Here is a 12146-nt window from a genome sequence, read left to right on the forward strand (position 1 = left end):
CAAATATATATAGACACTTATCTTATCTCTTATGGAAATATAAGTCTGGGACAAGGACTCTCCACCCAGCCATAGATAGTTGTAGCCAAGCTCACTTGCAATTGTCACTCCCGAACCAAATTCTAGAGACTGAGGGGCTTGCTCAAAGGATTGAAACATATACTTCTAGCTGAAATAGGGACTCCAAAGGGACTCCTACCTCCACTCACCAACCACTCAGTAGTCAAATTATATATAGGGAATCTAGAGGCCAACTTTCTCCACCCTCCATCTACCCAATGGCAACCAATCAATACGTACAGGGAATCCAAAGGCTTACTACCTCCACCCAAAACACAAAAGGAAATCTAAAGGCTTCTTCTTCACCCAATGACATATATGGGAATCTAGAGATTACTGCCTCAACCTAAGAGTTTCAAGGAAATCTAGAGAAGCAAGTCTCAAACCTAAACACAATGGTTCCACCCACTCTGGGGAATCCAGAACCCACTGCAAAATCACAGCAAGAAAGGCTTCATATATCCTCCCTCTAGGAATCCAAGGACCCAATCCTCCACCCACACCATCCATGGGATCCATATAAAACTATCTCCAACCTCTGGATTTACAAGGACTCGAGAGGCATTATTCCTCACCAAGGATATATCATCTTCATGTCATTCATGCCAACCAAACTATCATCATTGTCTTCTCTTCTCTTCAGCAATCCTTTCTCTTCTCTTCTCTTATGCATTTTTCTCTACTGATAATGTTGCTTGAATGGATGCCCTACCTCAATTAATGAATCAATGAATCCCTAGTTCCTTCCATGAAGTTGAACCCATTTTTTTCCCTCTGCTATTAACTTTTCTACACAGGGATTAACTTCCCTATCCTTGCTTCCATGCAAGGTCTAATCCGCATAAATTTAATATTCTTTTTCCTTGTTGTGGCTCTCAAGAAACATGGGCCCATGTACTTCTCTTTGCAACCCATTTTAATTCAGGAACCAGTTTCTTAAGGCACGCTAGCTAACCCTTAATGGTTGTCCAAACAGTCCATATTTCATATGTAAGGAAACCTTATATATCCTAAGAAAGTCACCTCGTCAGCTCTGGAATCCATGTCCCTTTGACTTAGCCCATTTTAATATATTTTTCAAAATTATTTACATCTCATTCTCATAAGGAAACCTAGGATAAGGTTGTCACAAAAAACTTTTGCCACCAACCTAGCTTTATGCTTATCAAGTGAGCCATCTACTTTATATGTCTTCTTGAAGACCCACTAGTATCCTATTGGTTTGGTTCACAATGGAGGATCAAACAGCTTCCAGGTGTCATTCTTTATCAAAGCATCATATTCTTTTTGCATCACTTCTTTCCATTCATCATGAGAAGTGGCTTCTTTGGAAGTTGGTTCAAAATTTGTAGACAAATTTAGTTCACAATCATAAGAAACATCCATATCAATAGGTGAGTCAAAATCATCTACATCACCTCTATTTTGTCTAGTAGAGCTTCTTGTCACTGTCTTTCCAATCTCATCAGGGCACACACTTTCAAGTGTCTTTGTGAGCAATTTTGGGGGACCTTTTTGAGATGGCCTAGGATGCTTGATTAACTGAGATGGAGCTAAATCAAGGTTTTGCCTCCCAATTCTCTCTATCACATCACTCAAAGTGCCTTCTTGATCAATGGTTGGAGCTTCATAATGGGGAGAGAGTACTTCAGAATGGATTCCACAGATTGATCTAGTATAGGGACCCCCCCCTTCAAGATGTGGAATCTCATTATCAAACTCTTGAATTTTTTTCATGCCTAAATTTTTCCAAGTGATCAAGTTGTCGCTCAACAACATTGTCAATATTGGAAGATTCAAGAATGATCACATCTCTAGATATTATAAACTTATTATTTACTTCATCATAGAGACAATATGTTTTGGAGGTATCTGAGTACCCCAAGAAGATACATTTTTTACTCCTTGCACCAAGTTTGTTTCTTTTTTCCTTAGGTATCAAGGCATAACGTACAAGTGGAACCAAAAACCCTGAGATGCATCACTAAAAGAATGTGGTTGTACCACATTTCATAGGGAGTCTTGTTTTTTAGTAAATGAGATGGACACTTATTCTTAATATACACAACAAAAATATAGAACTGCATCAGCCCAAAGCATCAACATAACATTCTTGAAAAGCATCATTGAACGTACCATATTTAAGATTGTGTTGTTCATTCTTTCAGCTACACCATTTTGTTGAGGATTATAAGGCACAATTTTTTGATGTTTGATCCCATGTTGGTGAAGATATTTTTCAAATTCATTTGAAGTATATTCTTTTCCATTATCAATATGAATAGAGACAATATGAGATTGTGTTATCATTTTTATTCGATGCACAAAATTTCTTGAAAGTTTCAAAAGCTTCATATTTGTTCTTCAAAAGATATACCCAACACATTATGGTGTAGTCATCAATAAACATCATCATTTATATATTACCATTTGTAGAAGGAACAAGCATTGGGCCACATAAGTCAGAATGAATGAGTTCAAGATTTCTATGTGCTTTGGAATGAGAATCATGGAAAGACTATTTGTCGTGCTTTCCTAAGATATATGCATCACATTGCTTACGTTTCCTAGGAATGGTAGGCAAACTTGTAACACCAATTTTTTTCAACAAACAAAGGTTGTCATAATTCAAATGTCCAAAATCTAGCATGCCATAAAAGACTAGATGGAAGTGTACCTTCATCATAGTGATAATTGTATGAAATTTTTTGTGCGCGAGCAGAGGTTCCTTGCAACTTCAATAGCTTTTTGCTTCTATCCTAGTCATGACAAGTGAGTTTTCCAATTTTTTCTGACCTCAACCTTGCCATTAAATATGTGAATGGAGTTTCCTTTCTATCAAATGTGAACCAAGGACAACAAGTTTCTTTTCAACTTTGGGAGATAGAGAACATTATGTAGAAGAAAGTCTAGAAGACCAAGTAGTTTAAGCCTAATGGTGCCAAGCCTTGATGGCTTAAGTGTTTTGCCTTTGCAAAGTATACTTCACCATCAACATTGTTAGTGAATTCTTCAAAGAAATCTCTTCTAAAAGTCATGTGGCAAGTTGCCCTTGAATCAAGCAACCAAGCATCTTTCCATGAAGCAAGTGAAGCCTTAAATAAATCTTTAGTTACTTCAATGTCGCAAAGTTCCATAACATAAGGAAAGGATTTGGGTTTTTTACCATTCCCTTTATTTTATGATTTTCCATTCTCTTCATCCCTTTCCTTTCAGATTTTCTCCCATGAGATCTTACATGTATAAGAATCATGTCCATTTTTGTTACACCATATGCAATGAATATCAGGTCTTTCTCCTTGGAAATGCCTGCCCCCTGCCTCTATTATTATTCCTTCCTCGTCCTCTTCGGTCACCTCCTCCTTTAGAAGAATCATGTGCCTAATTCTTCTATTTTTGTGCAAGGAACACAACTTCTTCAGAAGACTGAGCAATTGTATTCTTCTTCCCAAAATCACTTTCTCTTTCAACAAACTTCTCCACAAAAGAGTAAAAGGAAATCTCCTTAAGTTTTCCACTAGCTTGTAATGACTCAAGATAACGGGAATACGTGGGATATAATGCATTGACAAAAGCAGTGAGAGGAACATAATTTTAACACTAATGGCTCTTATTTCAGAGGCCAAGGCAAGGAGATCATCATCCTTCAATTCTAAAAACATAGTTACCAATCAAACGGGAAATATTACCTCAAAACGGGTACTCAGGCCCAAAATTCCCAAAACAACATGAAAAAAACACCTTGAAATCGAAAAGTGTTGATGCCAGAATAAGGGGTTTTTTTTTTAAGAGTAAATTTTCAATATTTTTTAAAAATAATAGTGTAAAACAATAAAAGCCATTGCAAAAAACACCTTGAAATCGAAAAGTGTTGATGCCAGAATGATATATATATATATATATATATATATATATATATATATATATATATATATATATATATATATATATTTGTCAGAGTAAATTTTCAATATTTTTTAAAAAATAATAGTGAAAAACAATAAAAGCTATTTTTTTGTGCAAAAAACACCTTCAAATCGAAAAGTGTTGATGTTTTTTTTTTTAAGGGTACATTTTAAACATTTTTTAGTAATGGCATTAAAAACAAAATATCATGACTCTGAAAAACTTTAAATTTCCAATGATTTTCAAGCATGACATTAACGATAAAATATCACGTCTTTGAAAACCCTTAAAATTCCAACGATTTTTAAGCATAAAATTAAATTTAAAATATCACTTCTTTGAATTACCTTGAAATTCCAACAATTTTCAAGCATGGTGGTAAGAAAACATATTTATAATTGGTTTCAACCATAACATTATAGATAAAATATCACGACTTAGAAAAACATAAAAATCTTGACAATTTTTCAACCATGGAATTAAAACCAAAAATTATGACTACAAAACAATCTTAAATTTTCAAAATATTTTAAGCATGACATTATGGAAAAAATTTATGACTAAAAAAACTTTAAAAATGAACACCTAAATGAAAGAGTTATTATACCAAGAGTAATTTTTTTTAAATGCTAAATGTATAGCCATTTTGAAATCTTAGCCTAAAACAACTTGATACATTGCGATCAAAATTTAAAAATCAACTATCAAATTGACACGCGGTGTAGGTGAGCTCAACCCATTGTAATAAAAACTTAAAGACCAAACATGAAATGAACACATTATGGAGCAGACTCGATTCATTATAACGAAAATTTAAAATCAACTATAAAATTACACATAATGGGATCGGGTTGTTAGACAAGCATCAACACATACCCTACAAAAAAAAATTATATATATGAAAGATACATAAGAAAACAAAAATTCAAATATTGAAAAAAAAAGGTAATAAAACATTTAAAAAAAAAAAAACTATAAAATGTAACAAAAAATTAACCATACCATACAAAAAAACAAAAATTACAAAAAAAAAATACGATATTAAAAAAATTAAAAACTAAAATAAAAAAGAAAAGAAATCCGCGGCGACCCTGAAGCCCAACTGGCCAAGGTTGACAAGGAGACGATTCATGACAAAAAATAAATTAAATTTCATTAAAAAAAAAATTAGCTTGTAAAAATGAAAAATTTAAATAATAAATAAATATAAAAATAAACAAAAAATATATATAATATATATATATATATATATATATATATATGAAAAAATAAATAAAAATTAAAAAACAACTTTTTTTAAGTTTAAAAAAAAAACATCATTTAAAAAATTGTTAAATAATTATCAAAAAAATAAAATTAAATAAAAACAATTAAAAATAGAAATAAAAGCAAAAAAAATTTAAAAAAAATAAAAAATAAATTTAAAATTATTTTAATTAAAAAAATATTAATTTTTTTAAATATATTAAAAAAAAAAAAAAATTAAAATGAAAAATATTTAAATTTAAAAATTATTAAAAAAAAAAACAAAACAAAATTCAAAACAAATAAACAAAAAAAAACTTAAATTTAAAAATTAAAATTAAAAATTAAAAATTAAAAAACAAAAAACCAAAAACAAAAAAAACAAAAAACAATTAAAAATAAAAATAAAAAATAAAAAAATAATTAAAAACAAATAAAAAATAAAAACAATTTAAATATATATATATATATATATATATATATATATATATATATAAAACAATGAAAAAAATAAAAATTAAAACATAACCCCCCCTCACCCCTGTCGCCTTCGCCACCCAATCTAACCCCCATCTCTCATCCCCATTCCCTCCCTCACCCTCGTCCCTCCTCTCACTCCAGCCCCTACCCAACCCACACCCCAACCCCCTTCCTCACCCTCCTCCCCCTGTTACCCCCCGTCCCCTCTCCATCCTACCCCCACCCAACCTCCACCACAGCGCACCCTTGTTCCTCCCCCTCCTTCACCTCCCTCTCCCCTCCCACACCGACCCACACCGCATCCTCCTCCCTCCCCCCCCCCCCCCCCCCCCTCACTTCCCTGCCCCGCCTAGGCAGGAAGGGGAGGGGGGTAAGGGGGGTAGTGGGGGAGGGTGAGCAAAGTGAGAGGGGTGTGGGGTGTGGGTCAGTTGGCAGAGGGGAGAGGGGATGAGAGCGAGGGAAAAGGACGAGGGTGAGGGAGGGGACAGGGGTGAGGTGGGGTAGGGGTCAGGGGAAAAGGGGCGAAGAGGGGAGGGGGGGTAAGGGGGGACGTGGGTGAGAGAGGGGGGCCGGGTGGGGGAAGGGAGAGGGGAGGCACAAGGGTGAGGGAGGGGATAGTGGTGAGGGAGGGAGGTTGGGTCGGGTGGCGGTCAGGTGGGGGAGAGGACAGGTGTCACGCCCCTACACCAGCGGTAGTCTTTCAACCGCTTATAGCGAGGTGCGGCACCACCAAACAATTTCTTTTCACCAATACTTATGTTCGTGGACTACGCCTTAATTCACTTTCTCCTACTTAGTTTGTGTTTCGCAACCAAGTATTATTATGTTTATCCTTTATACCAATGAACACCCATACTCATTCATTATCAACAGCAATTATAAACGAAGAAGACAATTGCACAGTATAAAGGGAGGGGCAACTCCCTGCAATATGAGTCTGCCCGAATCAATATATTATATAATCTTCACTTTTACAATTTACAAGCTAAATCTTGGGAAACCCCAAATTTACACTTAGTCAATTTTCACAACTTCGGCAAACTCGGTTGCCCAGCTCGTCGGCACCTTTGCACGGTCGCCGCACGACTCTCCAACCCGTCGTTCACCTCGTCGCATGTCTTCGCCGGTTCGCACATCGTTTGGTCGAAAACGCCCAAACCGTGTACACCTGCTCACACGCAGTCCCACTTGCCAACCTTGACAAATGCCCAAATCGTGTGAACAGCACGTAGTACCGCCTGCCCAACTCTACGACCTCCGATTCCAACCTTCGTCTCACGATCGTGCACACTTGCACGGTGGGCAAGCGCTCACCCGAGTCGCCAAGTCGTCGTACAAATCGGGCGCCACACGTTCACCGTGCACGCCTCACCCGACCACCGAGCGCACCTTCGCCCGCACCTTCGCCCAACACTAAGTTCAATGCTTCTTCGTGCACGACCACCCAAGATTGGGCGCATGTATATCTGCGCCTTCACCTTCTTGAATCTGCGCACAAGACTGCGCTTCTACTCCATGTAGCGAAGATGAGAAGTGATCGAATGTTTTTTCAAATGCTCTTCAACGCATCGCATATATATCCTTTGTAATGTGTGGGCGGGGCTTGCCCAGCTGACCGCCCAGCCATCGTTTACACCCCCTTATCCAACATCCAGCGCCCATCTTTAGGTCGGCCTGCCCTCCATCGCAAGTCGGCCCCAAGCTGAATGCTCCATGCTCCCATCCAGGTATAAACACTCCATCGCATATCTACTATATCGCATATGTTTCGTCGCAGGTTATGTCGCAAGGTCCTCCGTCGCATCGCACAACCGGTCGTTCGCTCCATCGTCCGTCGCACATCCACACGCACCCATGTGCACACGCCCGGCCGCTCGGCGCCCAACCATCGCACATCTCCGAAGGCCTTACATCCTCCTCCACCTGAAATCGTTGTCGTCCTCGACAACATATCATCCTGATAGCCATCCACCAAGATCATCAATGTCCATGATGTCAACTCCTCCACATACTGCAACCGTCACTGCAACATATGTAGAACCAACATCTCCACCATGTCTCGTCCCGGCAACCATCTGTCGCCAAGATCACCATACCAAGGTATACACCTCACGATATGTCATACATCAGAAAATCATCTCAATCCATGACCATCGATCACCTTGTCACAATCTCCACATGCTGCTCCCCATCGTGGAAGGCTGGTCCTTTCATCCAAGCTACATGTCCACTGCAACATCCCGTGTCGACCTCATCATGTATCATCATGTGAACTGTTGCCATGATACTCCAACACAATGCTAGCACATCTTTGTACACTACGTGTCCCCATGTCTGAACTAGTTGGATAGCTAATCCAACTGTCACGCTCAAACCATGAGAGTGAACATCCTCATGCCACCATCAGTTGTTTCTCAAAACATCCTGTCACATCCTCAACTCGATCAAGAATCCATCTCCATATAAGTGTAAACCATGCTCAGGTCCATGAAGTAGCCCTCATCTCATCTACAACATGTTGCCCATGATGTTTGGTGTCAATGTGCTACATGAAATCAGCCACATCTATCCCAACATCATCCATATGTGTATCACCTCCATATGAAGAGACCATCTCATCAAACCAGCTCTCAATGTGTCACATCCAGGTCCATGAAGTAACCTCCATCATATCTGCAATGTGCCATCCCTCAAGTCTGCCATGGAAACAAGTATACACCTGTCTCATCTATCCATGTGTTGCCCATGATCATAGATCAATCAGCTCCCATGTCAAAAGTAGTTGAGTCTCGGCTCAATCCATGCCCAAGTGTTGCCACCAAGGCACCATCATCATCGTAACTCCATCACTCCAAAGTGTCTCATATCGATCATCCACATCAAGTCACTCCTTCAAGCCATTCCCATACATGTACTTGAAAGTATGCACCCCATCCTGCATCAAAGTCCCTGACCTCAGCTCCTCAATGCATCAGATCCTCCAAGTCCACCATATATGAAGTCCCCAAAAGTCACAACAATCTCATGTCATCATGAGCTCCATAAGTCATCCCCAACCAACATCCTAGCAAGCATACAAGTCTCGGCCCAAAGGTCTCTGCAAGATGCCTCAGCTCTCCATGTAATAGGAATGCTCCATAGTCTGTTCACAACTCTATCCAAGTCCATGGTCTTGTTGTACAAGAGTGCACAACCTCTCCATCGGCTCATAAGTAATAAGTCTCCATGTCACACTAGCAAATCCATCTGCACAACATCCCTGCCTTGGCACTCCTCATTGGATGCCCATAAGTGACACCTCTACAAGTGCTCCCGCATAATGTCCTTGCATAAGACTGCCATGCTCCATGTCTCCAACCTGATGTCCATGACTAAGTTGCCCATGTAGTCCAACCAAGTAGACCCATCACAACAATCGGTCATCCTCATCCAAGTCTGCAATCTTCGGTCTAGTGAACTCGATCACCTAACCATATCATCATCATCACGAGTCCCTTCCATCATAGCTCCCCCAGAGAAGGTTCCACCAAGACTATCTCTTGGTCTCGGCCATGAGAAATCCACCCAAGTATCATCAAATGTGTGCCCTTCAATCTGTCCATGAGTCATGCCGGGCACTTAGCCAAAGTGGCTAAAGCATGACCCAATCCTCCACAACGATCATCATGTTCCTCCCTTGTCACGGGCCTTTGTACCTTCTACCATAAGGCCACAAACAACCCTAACAAGTTCTGCAACAATCAACAATCCTTGCTTCTCCATACAAGGTCTCATCATAGACATCCATGGTAAGATGCTCCCTTGCATTGGCAAACTGGCTTTGCCCTTCCCTGCATACGGTCCATCCACCAAATGCCCAAATGAAACACAAGTATCAACGGTACTTACATCATCATGAGGTTCCTCCATATGAGTATCCTCATTCATCCATGTCTGCAAACTGCACGATCCTGGTCCAACTTGATCAATCTCAAGTTCATCCTCCATCATAGTCATATTTGCAACATCTTCAATCATCACGGCTTCCTCTTCCTGGTTAGCACAATTTGCAACTTCATCCTGCTCCATTGTCCAACCAAGTTGAAGAAGTTCGTCTTCAACATTCTTTTCCAAGACTTCAAGCTTATCTCGAATCCGGGGATTCTCTTCTTTCATCCGCTTCAACCTATATAAGGTAAGCAAGAGCTTCCCTTCGCATTCTTCCAAACCTGCCATGCCTTGTCGTTCAGCTTGGCCCAAGCACTAATCTTCACCTCTGCTAAACCTCGTTTCACCATTCACCAAGTTCTCTGCAACCATGAACCGGCCCTTGTTCCACTTGTATGTGAAACTAGCTTCCTTCACCTGCAAATACCTGCTTCCACTGTCACTTCGTCACGAGCAACCTTGTTCTAACACCAGCTCCAACCGAGCTCTGATACCAACTCACGATAATGTAGTGGGATCAGCACTTCTTCATCAACCCGGTCATCAGCCAGCTCTGATACCAACTATCACGCCCCTACACCTGCGGTAGTCTTTCAACCGCTTATAGCGAGGTGCGGCACCACCGAACACTTTCTTTTCACCAATACTTATGTTCGTGGACTACGCCTTAATTCACTTTCTCTTACTTAGTTTGTGTTTCGCAACCAAGTATTATTATGTTTATCCTTTATACCAATGAACACCCATACTCATTCATTATCAACAGCAATTATAAACGAAGAAGACAATTGCACAGTATAAAGGGAGGGGCAACTCCCTGCAATATGAGTCTGCCCGAATCAATATATTATATAATCTTCACTTTTACAATGTACAAGCTAAATCTTGGGAAACCCCAAATTTACACTTAGTCAATTTTCACAACTTTGGCAAACTCGGTTGCCCAGCTCGTCGGCACCTCCGCACGGTCGCCGCACGACTCTCCAACCCGTCATTCACCTCGTCGCACGTCTTCGCCGGTTTGCACTTCGTTTGGTCGCAAACGCCCAAACCGTGTACACCTGCTCACACGCAGTCCCACTTGCCAACCTTGACAAATGCCCAAATCGTGTGAACAGCACGTAGTATCGCCTGCCCAACTCTATGACCTCCGGTTCCAACCTTCATCTCACGATCGTGCACACTTGCACGGTGGGCGGGCGCTCACCCGAGTCGCCAAGACACCCACGCCAAGTCGTCGCACAAATCGGGTGCCACATGTTCACCATGCACGCCTCACCCGACCACCGAGCGCACCTTCGCCCAACACTAAGTTCAACGCTTCTTCATGCACGACCGCCCAAGAACGGGCGCATGTGTATCTGCGCCTTCACCTTCTTAAATCTACGCACAAGACTGCGCTTCTACTCCATGTAGCGAAGATGAGAAGTGATCGAATGTTTTTTCAAATGCTCTTCAATGCATCGCATATATATCCTTTGTAATGTGTGGGCGGGGCTTGCCCAGCCGACCGCCCAGCCATCGTTTACACCCCCTTATCCAACGTTCAGCGCCCAACTTTAAGTCGGCCTGCCCGCCATCGCAAGTCGGCCTCAAGCTGAACGCTCCACGCTCCCATCCAGGTATAAACACTCCATCGCATATCTACTATATCGCATATGTTTCGTCGCAGGTTATGTCGCAAGGTCCTCCGTCGCATCGCACAACCAGTCGTTCGCTCCATCGTCCGTCGCACATCCACACGCGCCCGGCCGCTCGGCGCCCAACCATCGCACATCTCCGAAGGCCTTACAACGGGGGTGAGCGGGGTTATGTTTTAATTATTTTTTTGTTTTTTTTCATTGTTTTTATATATTTTGTTTTTTTTTTTTTTAAGTTTTCATTTTTTTAATTTTTAATTTTTTAGTTGTTTTTATTTTTTACGTTGTGTTTTTTAATTGCTTTTCTATTTTGATTTTTAAATTTTTTAATTGTTTTTTTTATATCGTTTTTATAAATGTTTTTTTAATTGTTATTTTTACATTGTTTTTTTTAATGATTGTTCTTTTTAATTGTTTTTATTTTTTATTTGTTTTTTTTTTTTAATTTTTATATTTTTTTATCTTTTTTAATGTTATTTCTTTATTTTTATTATTTTCATTTTTAAAAAGTTATTCTTAAATTTTTATTTTTATTTTTTTTTTATTTTTATTTTTTTATTTTTTATTTAAATTATTTAATTTAAATATTTTTGTTTTTATTTTAAATAATTTAAATTTTTTATTTTTTTTAATTATTTTAAGTTTTTTTTAATAAGGTTTTTTATTATTATTTAAAATATATATATATATATATATATATTGTGGATCAATTTGATTTTCTTTAAATTTTATATTTTTTTTGAAAATAAATCATTTATTTATTTCTTTTTATATTTTTTTTCATTAATTTTTTATTCAAATTTTTTATTTTTACAAGCTATGTTTTTTTTTTTTACATTTTTATAGGCTTTTTAATTTTTTTTCATTTTTTATATATTTTTTTGTATT

The sequence above is a fragment of the Pinus tabuliformis genome, chromosome 2_2 (genome assembly GCF_031772625.1).
Source record: "Pinus tabuliformis cultivar Carrire ecotype Pingquan chromosome 2_2, CPIR1, whole genome shotgun sequence".
Lineage (NCBI taxonomy): Eukaryota > Viridiplantae > Streptophyta > Pinopsida > Pinales > Pinaceae > Pinus > Pinus tabuliformis.